The sequence below is a fragment of the Ovis aries genome, chromosome X (genome assembly GCF_016772045.2).
Source record: "Ovis aries strain OAR_USU_Benz2616 breed Rambouillet chromosome X, ARS-UI_Ramb_v3.0, whole genome shotgun sequence".
NCBI classification, from domain to species: domain Eukaryota; kingdom Metazoa; phylum Chordata; class Mammalia; order Artiodactyla; family Bovidae; genus Ovis; species Ovis aries.
In genome coordinates this window covers 120950014-120961933 of record NC_056080.1, presented here as the reverse complement: position 1 = coordinate 120961933, position 11920 = coordinate 120950014, and positions in this window count along the sequence as shown.

Genomic DNA, 11920 nt, shown 5'->3' with positions numbered 1-11920 from the left:
AGCCGAGCTTTGAGAATTTTGAGCATTACTTTGCTAGTGTGTGAGATGAATGTAATTGTGTTGTAGTTTGCATGTTCTTTAGCATTGCCTCAGGTGGTGGTTATATATTGTTCAATACTAAAGAAATTTTAAATCAAGATATGGACATTGTTTTTTTTTTTTTAGGATATAATGCTATAGAACACTTACTAGACTAGTAGTATCAATATAATTCTTATATGCCCTGGGAAACCAAAAAATTCATATTACTTGCTTTATGGAAATAGTCACTGCATTGTAGTGATCTGGAATGGAACCTGCAATATCTCCTAGGTATGATTGTATTCCACAGTCTAGAGGTTGTATTGTTCATTCTCTTGACCGCAATTTAATAAATCCAGAAATCAACACAAGAAGACACACCCTCAAACTTAAACGCTTACAAAAAGCTTGTTAAATAAGCCCTGAATCAAGGTGACAAAGAAAACATAAATGTTAAATCAATTCTATAATGATAAAGGTAGGGATGATTTATATTAATATGTCAGTTGAAATCACAGAATAGTATTTTCTTACCCTTTTAATTATTTATACCAGACGTTGAATACTATGAACTAAGTATTGATCTTCAAAATCTAGTGAAAGAGTAATAAAATGAAATAAAAAATTAAGAGAAAGATAAATTGTGAAATCAAATATATGATAATATTAAATAGTGAAAAAAAGGTAAACAATGCCAAAGTATACTTATGAAGAGTAAATATGATGGTGTAAGGAAATATTCATTTAGTAAAACTGTTCACCTCTTCAATGTTACCAAAATTTATAATGGATGGAATATTTTCAAGCCATGAATGACATTTATAAATTCTTTGTCAGTATATGTACTATTCCACTTGAAACATACTTTTTTTTTTCCATTCCTATCATCAGTCAGTCTGATGTCCTGACCTTAGGTGGCCGTTTTCCTTTTTAGGTAGTGTGAAAGTATAGCATAGCTTTTCGTTTCAGAAACAAAAATCCAATTTCCAACACAAGACACACCGTTGCAAGTAGACAGCAGCCCTCATGTCACCTCTATAGCTTAAGTTTCATGGAATTAAATTTGTTTTAGCTACTTTTAAACTCTAACACATTGTGTTCATCATTCTCACCTCTATTAAGAAAAAAATAGATGAAATGAATACACTGAAATCTCCAAGACCTCTTCAAAAGCATGTCACTGAAAAACTATTAGAAAAAAATATTTTATGTAAAATTAATACTTACAAAATGTCTCATTTTGGCTTTATGTTTTTTCTCACTTCTCTAATGAGGAATATTAGATAGGATTTCACTCAGTATACAACTGGTACAATATACAAGCCATTTATTTGGTTCTCACTGAATATTCATTCTTTAGTTCCAACTGGAGGGTCAACAAATGAGGTATATCTTAAAACAGGATTTTTCCCAGAACTTGATATTCAGTTCTAGTTGTTGGTTCATTCCTACTTGGTGATTATTTCACATTTTGCCTCTTTATTTGAATCTATAATACTTTCTCCATCATCTTCAGATTTCCCTATGAAGCCACCAGAAGAGAATATCTATAAGCTCCCTCTGTCACATCTACATATTTGTGCCCATATACTCCATTTTTCCTTCTTTTAGCATAGATAAAGTGTCAGTGCATCTAGATAGCTCAGCTCCTCAATTTACATACTAAATTTCATTCCCTCTTCCCTGTTTAAAGAGATGAATCCAACCTTTGTCACCTTCACATCAGTATTTCCTTCTCTAATGGGTTACCTTCATCAACATACATAATTATTATACATTGAGTATATAATTTGTGTCAATTTGGTGATAGAAACTGTGAGAATATCTTTACCCCAGTAAAAGATGTACCTCTTTGCCTTGGAAGATGTATTTGACAAATCATTACTGGTCATTCTTTATTATTTTGCATAGTGCTGTCTTTCTAGTGGGGTAAGCGTGATAAGTATTAACACTGTCTTCATAAATATAATTTCATCTTCTTTTTTCATCATCATCAATCACCATCATAGAAGCAGCTAACATTAAGGGGACATTTAAAATATGCTAAGAAACTGCAGTACTTTGGCCACCTCATGCGAATTATTGACTCAGTGGAAAAGATTCTGATGCTGGGAAGGATTAAGGGCAGGAGGAGAAGGGGACGACGGAGGATGGGATGGCTGGATGGCATCACTGACTAGATGGACATGAGTCTGGGTGAACTTCAGGAGTTGGTGATGGACAGGGAGACCTGGCGTGCTGCAATTCATGGGGTCGCAAAGAGTCAGACATGACTGAGCAACTGAACTGAACTGAAGTGCTACATGTGTCAATATAGTATCTCATGTAATCTTACAAAATCTGCACAGGCATTAAGTATTATCACAATGTGAGGTTCATAGAAGTTATGAGATTCACCTGAAAAGGCAGAGTCAAAATTTGAATTCAGGTCAATCTGACTCCAAAACCTTTCTTATTCACTTATTTCAAAGGAAGAAACTGAGGCTCAGATTTTACATAACTTTATCATGATGAATAAGCAATAGTCTTTCAACTTTTTTCCCTACTAGTATAAAATGATGATCAGAGTGTCATAGGAGACAAGTATGGGATAAAAATCAATGATGGAATCAAATAGTAGTGGTAAAGCCAGGTTTTCATCTTTGTAAGAATTGTGCCTTATTATTTTACCAAAAAGTAATAGGTGAGAATAAAGTAAAACTTACTAGATGAAGTCTTATCTTTAGGTACACATTATTCATCACTAAGTGCTTGCTACTACTTTGAGAAATTGGCATCAAACTTCAGTCATTTAACTGAAATTAATGCTTTCTCTTTTTAAGTGACAATTTAACCTTTGGAAATGTCAGGCAGTTTTGTAGGTTGAAAGAAAATCCCAGTAGTTACCTAGAGAAAAGCAGGTAGATTGTTGCATTGGTTTCACCCTTGCTCAAACGTCATGAGTTTCCTAAGTCATGTCCAGTGAATTAATCCAGGCAATTACGTTATGGACACCATATCTTAATGGAATCCATTATTGAAAGGTTTAAATTCTTTAGAGAAATATGCTGTTTTTTTGTTTTTTTGTGTGTGTTTTTTTTAGTTCTAACATTTTTTTTTATTTTGCTACTAACCCGTCTCCCTCCACCCTCATGCATGCATGCTCAGTCATGTAACCCCATGGACTGCAGCCCACCAGGCTCCTCTGTCCATGGACTTTTCCCAGCAAGAATACTGGAGTGGGTTGCTATTTCCTTCTCCAGTATGCTGCCTTTTAACAATAGGCTCTACCTTTTTGTTGAAATTGCTAATATATCTGTGTTAAATAATGTAATAGATCCTTTCTATATCTTTAAGTTGCTTCCAACCCTTACTCCATTTTTGCAGCTTCCAAAAGGAACATATCATTAACAACATCCACATCCCATGAGTTCAGTGATTTTATTTTTAGCCACAGGTGTTGGTGTTGTGTGTCCGCTCCTCCCACTGTACCCTGCCCTAACCACACACACACACCAAATCCCTGCTGATCTTAAAGCCTTCAGGAAAAGCAATTTCTGCCACAATACCCCCCTGCCTCCTCAGAAATAGGGGAATGCTACCCTTTAGTTTTAAGTATGACTTCTAAACAGTCAAAGGATTTCTTGATTGAAAGTGAGAAATTTTAACATATAAAAAAACATAAAAAGAGCCAGGAGCCTTGAGCTCTTGTCTTTCCTGTCAATATTTTGATTTGTGTATTCTTAGCCCCTAGGTATCTTCCATCTACTCCTAATATGTGAGCTATTGCTCCATATTCTTTCTCACTTTGACCTCATGGTAGGCTACTTTTAGTTGTTGATAGGAGTTAGTGTCTAGCCATCCTGTACCCTTGGAACAGCTGAAGAGGGATGAAAATTATCATTTGCTATAAATGAAAGAATGCTTAGAGATGTGTTAGAAGGAGTTAAGTGTACCAAAGTAGTAATGGTACCTTTCTTCTCTTTAAGAATTTATTCCCCATCATCAATTACACTACCTCCACTTTCAGTTCAGTTAAGTCGCTCAGTCGTGTCCGACTCTTTGCGACCTCATGAATCGCAGCACTCCAGGGAAGAAAATATTGAGTCAAAAGAAAGAGACATTATTTGCCTAAACTCTGTGTCCCCAGTCTTACCTAAGAGTTTTGGTGAACATAAATATGGAAAAGATAGTTATTGAATATATTTTCAACAGTGCCACCGAAATGTTAGGTATTCATATAATACTGGCACTGTGCCTGTTAGCCTATCAGTTCAATGGACACTTACCCACTTCAAAAAGATATTTTAAGAATAAATATGCTCTTTTGATGAATCTAGCCAATTACTACTAGTCTCCTCTCTTACTTGATAGTATTAGAGCCCTGGAGAGATATATAATTATTGTCACAAACCCAATGCTTTCCATTTTCTGAATTGAAGCAAAACCCATTGAATTCGCAGAGAATGTCCCTGAAGCAAAAGAGTGACAGCTGGGCCCTCTTTGGTAATGGGTCTGCAGTACTGAAAAACAAAATCCAGCATTTCAATGGCACAAGTGAGTGACTAATAGGGCTTGATATCTTACAGAGTACAGAAGTCATTCATCAATAGTGAACTTTTTTATCGTGATGAGAGTAGCATGTGAGGAGAATTCCAGGGCTCTGTTTTTTAAACTGTGCCTCTTGTGTTCATTCACATCTCTTCAATTTGCCAGAAAATAAGTAAAGAACAAGAAATGAATCAAACATCTGTATCATCTATCAGAATAAATATCTATGAATGACTTTCCAGGCATTTAGGCATTATTTCTAGGTATGGGTAAATGTGACTGTTGTCTTAAATGTTTCAAAGCTCTTGTCAAAAACATTTTTTTTTGCAAACTCACTGTTATACTTTAATTATTAAGTTCTCAAACTTTAGTATGCATCAAAATTAACTGGAGGGCTTAACACAGATTACTAGGCCTCAAGCTTCAGAGTTTTTGGTTTAATGGATCTAAAGAGGACCCATGTATTTGCATTTCTAGTAAGTTCCCAAGTGACTCTGTGGCTGCTGGACCAAGGTCCTCCAAGGACCACACTTGGAAAATAACTGGATTAAAAGAAAACATCATTTATACTAATGGGTATAGTAATGGTAAGTAATTATCTAACATAGCACCATATTTTCAAGTGGCTCATGGCCCAGTATGTCTTTTCATGTGTCCCCTTGAATATATCTGTGTCGTAGAAACCAGAAGAGATCATTATCACCTTAGAGATGAGAAACTGAGGCCTGGTTTATTTGTGGAAAAATTATAGAATATGATAGCTTTTCTTGTTTAAGTCCTGCCCCCTTAGTTAAGCTCCTCAACCTCCCAACATATGCAAGTTCAGTCTTTTGAAAGGAAAGGCTTTATCTAGCGGGGATGGTTAGTGCAATAGGGAGACACTCAAAGACCAAGCCAAGGGAAATGTATAAGCAGAGACTGTTGGATACATGGCTGGGAAAGAGGAATGGGGGTTTCTAAAACTAGCTAGAGGAATCTTGAAGCTTAATAAATTGCATGAAATGTTGCAATAACAGGAAAATAGAAGCAGGAAATATTTGCACATGGGGCAGAAATCTGAGCCTGAGATGGATCAAAGAAGTTCAAGTGTGCAAAGTTCACGTAAGTTTAGAGACTAGATGTACTTGTCACAACAGCCTAAAGTTATGTCAAGCACAAAGGTTGATTATCCTTGTCGTTTCTCAACTGAATGGGATATCCTTTTAAGTAAAAGTTCCAATTTTCTATTTAATCTTCTATTTTATATGAAGACTTACTATTATTTCTACTTGAGTCATAAATTTGGAGAAAGCAATGTTATACATCAGATGCTTTTCCTTTTTCCTTTTGTTGTATAAAGACAGTTTTCCAGAAGAAAAATCTATTGATTGTCTATCAGCAAGCCAAATTCTCACCTGGCCTTTCCTTTAAGAACATTGTTCAATATAAAACAAGACAAGAGGTAGTAAGAGAGGAATCGTTTTGGTCAAACCATGTATTTGAGAAACTTTTCCTGTAGACCTAAACTTAATTAACTGGCAATTATCATTTTTGATAAAAGTTTTCAGGAAAAGCAACTTCTACATATAAAATTATATGTGTTTTTCTATTACTCTTTATATCAATTATTCTATGGCTATTTACCTAGAGTTTTATAGAGTGGTCCCAAATCAGACACATTAAGATGTCAGAGCTAAAAGAAGAGCTAAATTCTCTAAATCTACTGGGAAAAGTGAACATTCATGACCTCCAAATGTCCCAAATTCTGATGATAGTTTCAATTTGACAGTTCCCCCAATGGATTTGGCCATGGCCATCAGCATCCATCATGTGAGCACTCAAATTAACATACCAGCAATGGTCTGGTTCATGCACTATCTGTAGACACAGCCTGTATACCTTTCCTCATCTAATGAACTAATCAGACACATCGCATCTGTCACATTTGGACCTCAACCCCTTTGTGACATTGTCAAAAAAAAGTAACAAAGAAAATGTGCAAATAAACTGGAAAAAGCAAGTAAATCCTCTGGTAAGATAACAATTCAATGTAATTCTGACATAATTGTAACTATTTCCTTTGGGCCAGTTCTATTTACTTTTTAGCATTGATACTCCAAGTTGTTTTCTTATACACTAATCTTATATGATGTATCATTTTCCAGAACAATATCTATAAAGAAATGAATACTGAAGTAGAAGAAGTGTTTTCCTAGATAAGTTAGTACCTAAGGTGTTAAGGAAGCCAAGGTCCAATTAAGTATTCTGTGACTGACATCATCATAAGCAAAGATATTGAATATTTACCTCTGTAAATTACTGAACTAGGCATAGGGAATACAGAGTATTACAAGATATATAAGTACAATCATTTCAAGTGATCCAATAAATATCTATGTATAGCGAGTGTCAAGTTAGCAGTACAGAAAATAAATGTTACTAGAATTCTGAGGTCATAGAGATTATTGGGTTCACTCAATATTTTTGGGAATAGTTAGGGCATATTTAAAGAACCTATGTTACTTAGAAAAGTTGATGATAAGTAGGATGTATGACAGATCAGAGCAGTAGAGAGAATAAGGACAATGAGAGACATGTTTTGAACCAATACGCCTAAAGAGAAACATTAATATAACAGAATTGTGGGAGAGGAGGTAAAAATATGTTAACTTTATATGGCCGTACTATTGTCTACTCCTGCAATCTTGATCAACTTCATATCATTAGAGGTTGATAGCATGAAGTACCAGATAAAAGCATAAGCAGTAACAGTAAGTTCTGGTTCTTCAATTACTAGATGAGTGACCCAAACTTTCTCTGCCTCTATTTTCTGAAACAACACACACACACACTGACAACAACAACAAGCAAATAATAACACCTATCACTTGGAGCTATTCTGAGGGTTAAATGATATATACATAGATACCATACCTACTGTATTATGGTCTTAATTTGATACACCTTTCTCTGTAAATACTTGCCATTGGCTGCTAACAGTAGAGATAATAGATTTATGAAATGTATCTCATCACAAGAAAAAAACCTCAAAATACCTAATTTTATATAACAGGGATTCAGTAGTCATTATCTTTGCTTCTAAAGGGTAGCCTTATACCATTGGAGAAGGAGAAATGCCATTTTCAATTGTGATATCTTTTGCAACTTAATTCTCATATCTCTTAACCATTAGTACTATTTTTTAAGTTCAAAAAATTCCATTTGATAACATGCAGAAGCTCAGGGCTGAAAGAAGCCTGAAGTGTTTTTATACACTATCCATCTTTGAACAGTCTTACCCACTTGTTTCCATTTTGAGAAATATGGCAGTGTGAGTGCCCCTGTGGAAAGTAAACATCAGTAACCCATTCCTCTTCATCTGCAGTTGGATTTCATTTGAATGGAACCTAATTTTATAAAACTAAGAACCGTGTCAGAGTTACTCCACATGACTGACTGTGCATATGTATGTGAGAGTTTAATTTGACTTATCTAATGAGAGCATGGACTAGTGATGCAAACTAAATGAAGCTTTATAAATGTGCTGTTTCCATGGGCTTCCCTGCCTCTGCACAGTCTGTTTTACCTCTATTAAAATGATCTATCCTCCAACATGTCCCAACTATTCATCTGACAATTATCTATTCCTTTAAGCCCCATCTGATTATTTCAGGCCAACTTAGATTCTGTTCCTTCTGAACGTTCATTGCACTTTCTGTATATTTAGGTATATTGATATTGTGTTTAGACCTTGTAGACTGCATAATAAACTGATTCAATTTCTGTATCCTCCTTAAGAAATGATCTCTTGAAATGCTAAGTCATCTTTGCATGCTAGCACCTGGTAGAATGCATACATGAGTCTGAAGTCACTTCAGTCATGTCCAACTCTGTGACCCTATAGGCTGTAGCCCACCAGGCTCTTCTGTCCATGGGATTCTCTTGGCAAGAATACTGGGTGGGTTGCCATGCCCTCCTTTCCAGGGGATCTTTCTGACCCAGAGAACATACATCTCATGTCTCCTGCATTGGCAGGCAGTTTCTTTACTACTAGCACTACCTGAGAAAGCATAGAATATAATAAATATTTAATATGTTTGATGAAGTCTTCCCTGTTGGTTTAATTGGTAAAGAATCTGCCTAGTGGTGAAAGGGACATGAGTTAGATCCCTGGGTCGGGAAGATCCCCTGGAGATGGGCATGGCAACCCACTCCAGTTTTCTTGCCATGGACTGAGGAACCTGGCTGTCTACAGACCATAGGGTCTCAAAGAGCCAGACACAACTGAAGTGACTGAGCATGTATGTATGTTTGATAATGAATGAATGAATAGAATCAAAGTCATTTTATTTCTCAGAGGTTGTCACTTTGTTCTCTGCCATTGCTGTCACCTCTCATTCCAGGATCTGACAAATTCATTAAAATAAGGAATAAAGTTGGAGACAGAGCAGGTAGATGGCTTAACAATCCCATGTCATAACTAGAGATAGAGCTCAAACTGTATATCCTACTATTACTGGGTTAGAACCTCTCCATATATGGACCTCATAGTGAAAATTGGGTGAAGCGATCCCCTGGCATTTCATATGGCAGTTCTCAACATTAAAGCTCTTTTTCATGGATATGAAAATTGTTCCTATTTGAATACCTCACTGGAATGAGAACCAAACATCTACTGTCTTCTTGATATAGTCCTGTCACAACAGCATATGCAGAGAATGAAGGGACAAAGCGAACACACAGTGGTTTTTTTCCTCATTAAATATATTTTCGCTACAGTTTCATCTCACCCAGAATCAAAATTTGCTCTGTGTAATGAGGAGCATGCTATTAAATTCCTGCAAAGTTGTGGAATGGTTTCTTACTGCAATGACTGCTTCAGTAATCACTAGCTGCTGATAGTGAATACAACCAAAATGGGCTATACAGAAACACAATAGAAGGGACATTGATGTGGCAAAATAGAAAGATAACTTTAATTGCTACGAGGTTTCCCATTTATTGTCAGAAAAATAAAGTTTCCCAGTTGATTGAAGAGCAGATCCTTCCATTTAAATATTCTCTAGGCCTGGGACTTATTAGAAACTAAACTTCTTTTTTTTTTTTTTTTCTTCTCTTACAGCTTCGTTGTAAGGTAGGAGGAATAGGTAGCATTATTACTTGGATAAACATGTTTCTTTTCCCAAAAGGACTAATGTTGAATCTTTGTAGAGAGTTTTTGGAATGTTTCTCTTATTTCACAGTTTTAAAACAGCGCTCAAGGATTTTAAAAATAAAATAGAAATCCACAGGACTGCTTTTCAAAATGGTTGTGTGTGTTAAAGTGATAGATAGCGCAGGTTAAAGCTGTCTAAAGGAGACATGGTAAAGCTGGAAATGTATTTAAGAGAAGCCTTAGATAGAAGAGAAAGCCTTGGAGGAGGCAAATAGTAATAGGTCTAAATTGAGAATCCAAGCACCTAAAACAAGAGAAATGGAAATAGCACTCAGGGAGGGCCTCAATTCTGTTCAGTCGCTCAGTTGTGTCTGACTTTTTGTGACCCCATGAATTGCGGCACGCCAGGCCTCCCTGTCCACCAACTCCCGGACTTCACCCAAACTCATGTCCATCGAGTCGGTGATGCCATCCAGCCATCTCATCCTCTGTCGTCCCCTTCTCCTCCTGCTCTCATTCCCTCCCAGCATCAGAGTCTTTTCCAATGAGTCAACACTTCGCACGGCGTGGCCAAAGTATTGGAGTTTCAGCTTTAGCATCATCCCTACCAAATAACACCCAGGACTTATCTCCTTTAGAATGGACTGGTTGGATCTCCTTGCAGTCCAAGGGACTCTCAAGAGTCTTCTCCAACACCACAGTTCAAAAGCATCAATTCTTCAGCATTCAGTTTTCTTCACAGTCCAACTCTCACATCCATACATGACCACTGGAAAAACCATAGCCTTGACTAGATGGAACTGTGTTGGCAAAAAATGTCTCTGCTTTTCAATATGCTCTCTAGGTTGGTCATAACTTTCCTTCTAAGGAGTAAGCGTCTTTTAATTTCATGGCTACAATCACCATCTGCAGTGATTTTGGAGCCCCCAAAAATAAAGTCTGACAATGTTTCCACTGTTTCCCATCTATTTCCCATGAAGTGAAGGGACCAGATGCCATGATCTTAGTTTTCTGAATGTTGAGCTTTAAGCCAACTTTTTCAATTTCCTCTTTCACTTTCATCAAGAGACTTTTAATTCCTCTTCACTTTCTGCCATAAGGGTGGTGTCATCTGCATATCGGAGGTTATTGATATTTCCCCCAGCAATCTTGATTCCAGCTTGTGCTTCTTCAGCCCAGCGTTTCTCATGATGCACACTGCATAGAAGTGAATAAGTAGGGTGATAATATACATCCTTGACATACTCCTTTTTCTATTTGAGATCAGTCTGTAGTTCCATGTCCAGTTCTAACTGTTGCTTCCTGCCTGCATATAGGTTTCTCAAGAGGCAGGTCAGGTGGTCTGGTATTCCCATCTCTTTCAGAATTTTCCACAGTTTCTTGTGATCCACACAGTCAAAGGCTTTGGTATAGTCAATAAGGCAGAAATAGATGTTTTTCTGGAACTCTCTTCATTTTTCCATGATCCAGCTGATGTTGGCAATTTAATGTCTGGTTCCTTTGCCTTTTCTAAAACCAGCTTGAACATCAGGAAGTTCACGGTTCACATATTCCTGAAGCCTGGTTTGGAGAATTTTGAGCATTACTTTACTAGCATGTGAGATGAGTGCAATTGTGCGGTAGTTTGAGCATTCTTTGGCATTGCCTTTTTTGGAATTGGAATGAAAACTGACCTTTTCCAGTCCTGTGGCCACTGCTGAATTTTGCATATTTGCTGGCCTATTGAGTGCAGCACTTTCACAGCATCATTTTTCAGGATTTGAAACACCTCAACTGGAATTCCATCACCTCCACTAGCTTTGTTCATAGTGACGCTTTCTAAGGCCCACTTGACTTCACATTCCAGGATGTCTGCCTCTAGGTGAGTGATCACACCATCATGATTATCTTGGTCGTGAAGATCTTTTTTGTACAGTTTTTCTGTGTATTCTTGCCTCCTCTTCTTAATATCTTCGGCTTCTGTTAGGTCCCTACCATTTCTGTCTTTATCGTGCAAATCTTTGCATGAAATGTTCCCTTGGCATCTCTAATTTTCTTGAGGAGATCTCTAGTCTTTCCCATTCTGTTGTTTTCCTCTATTTCTTTTAATTGATCACTGAGGAAGGCTTTCTTATCTATCCTTGCTAATCTTTAGAATGCTGCATTCAGATGCTTATATCTTTCCTTTTCTCCTTTGCTTTTCACCTCTCTTCTTTTCACAGCTATTTGTAAGGCCTCCTCAGACAGCCATTTTGC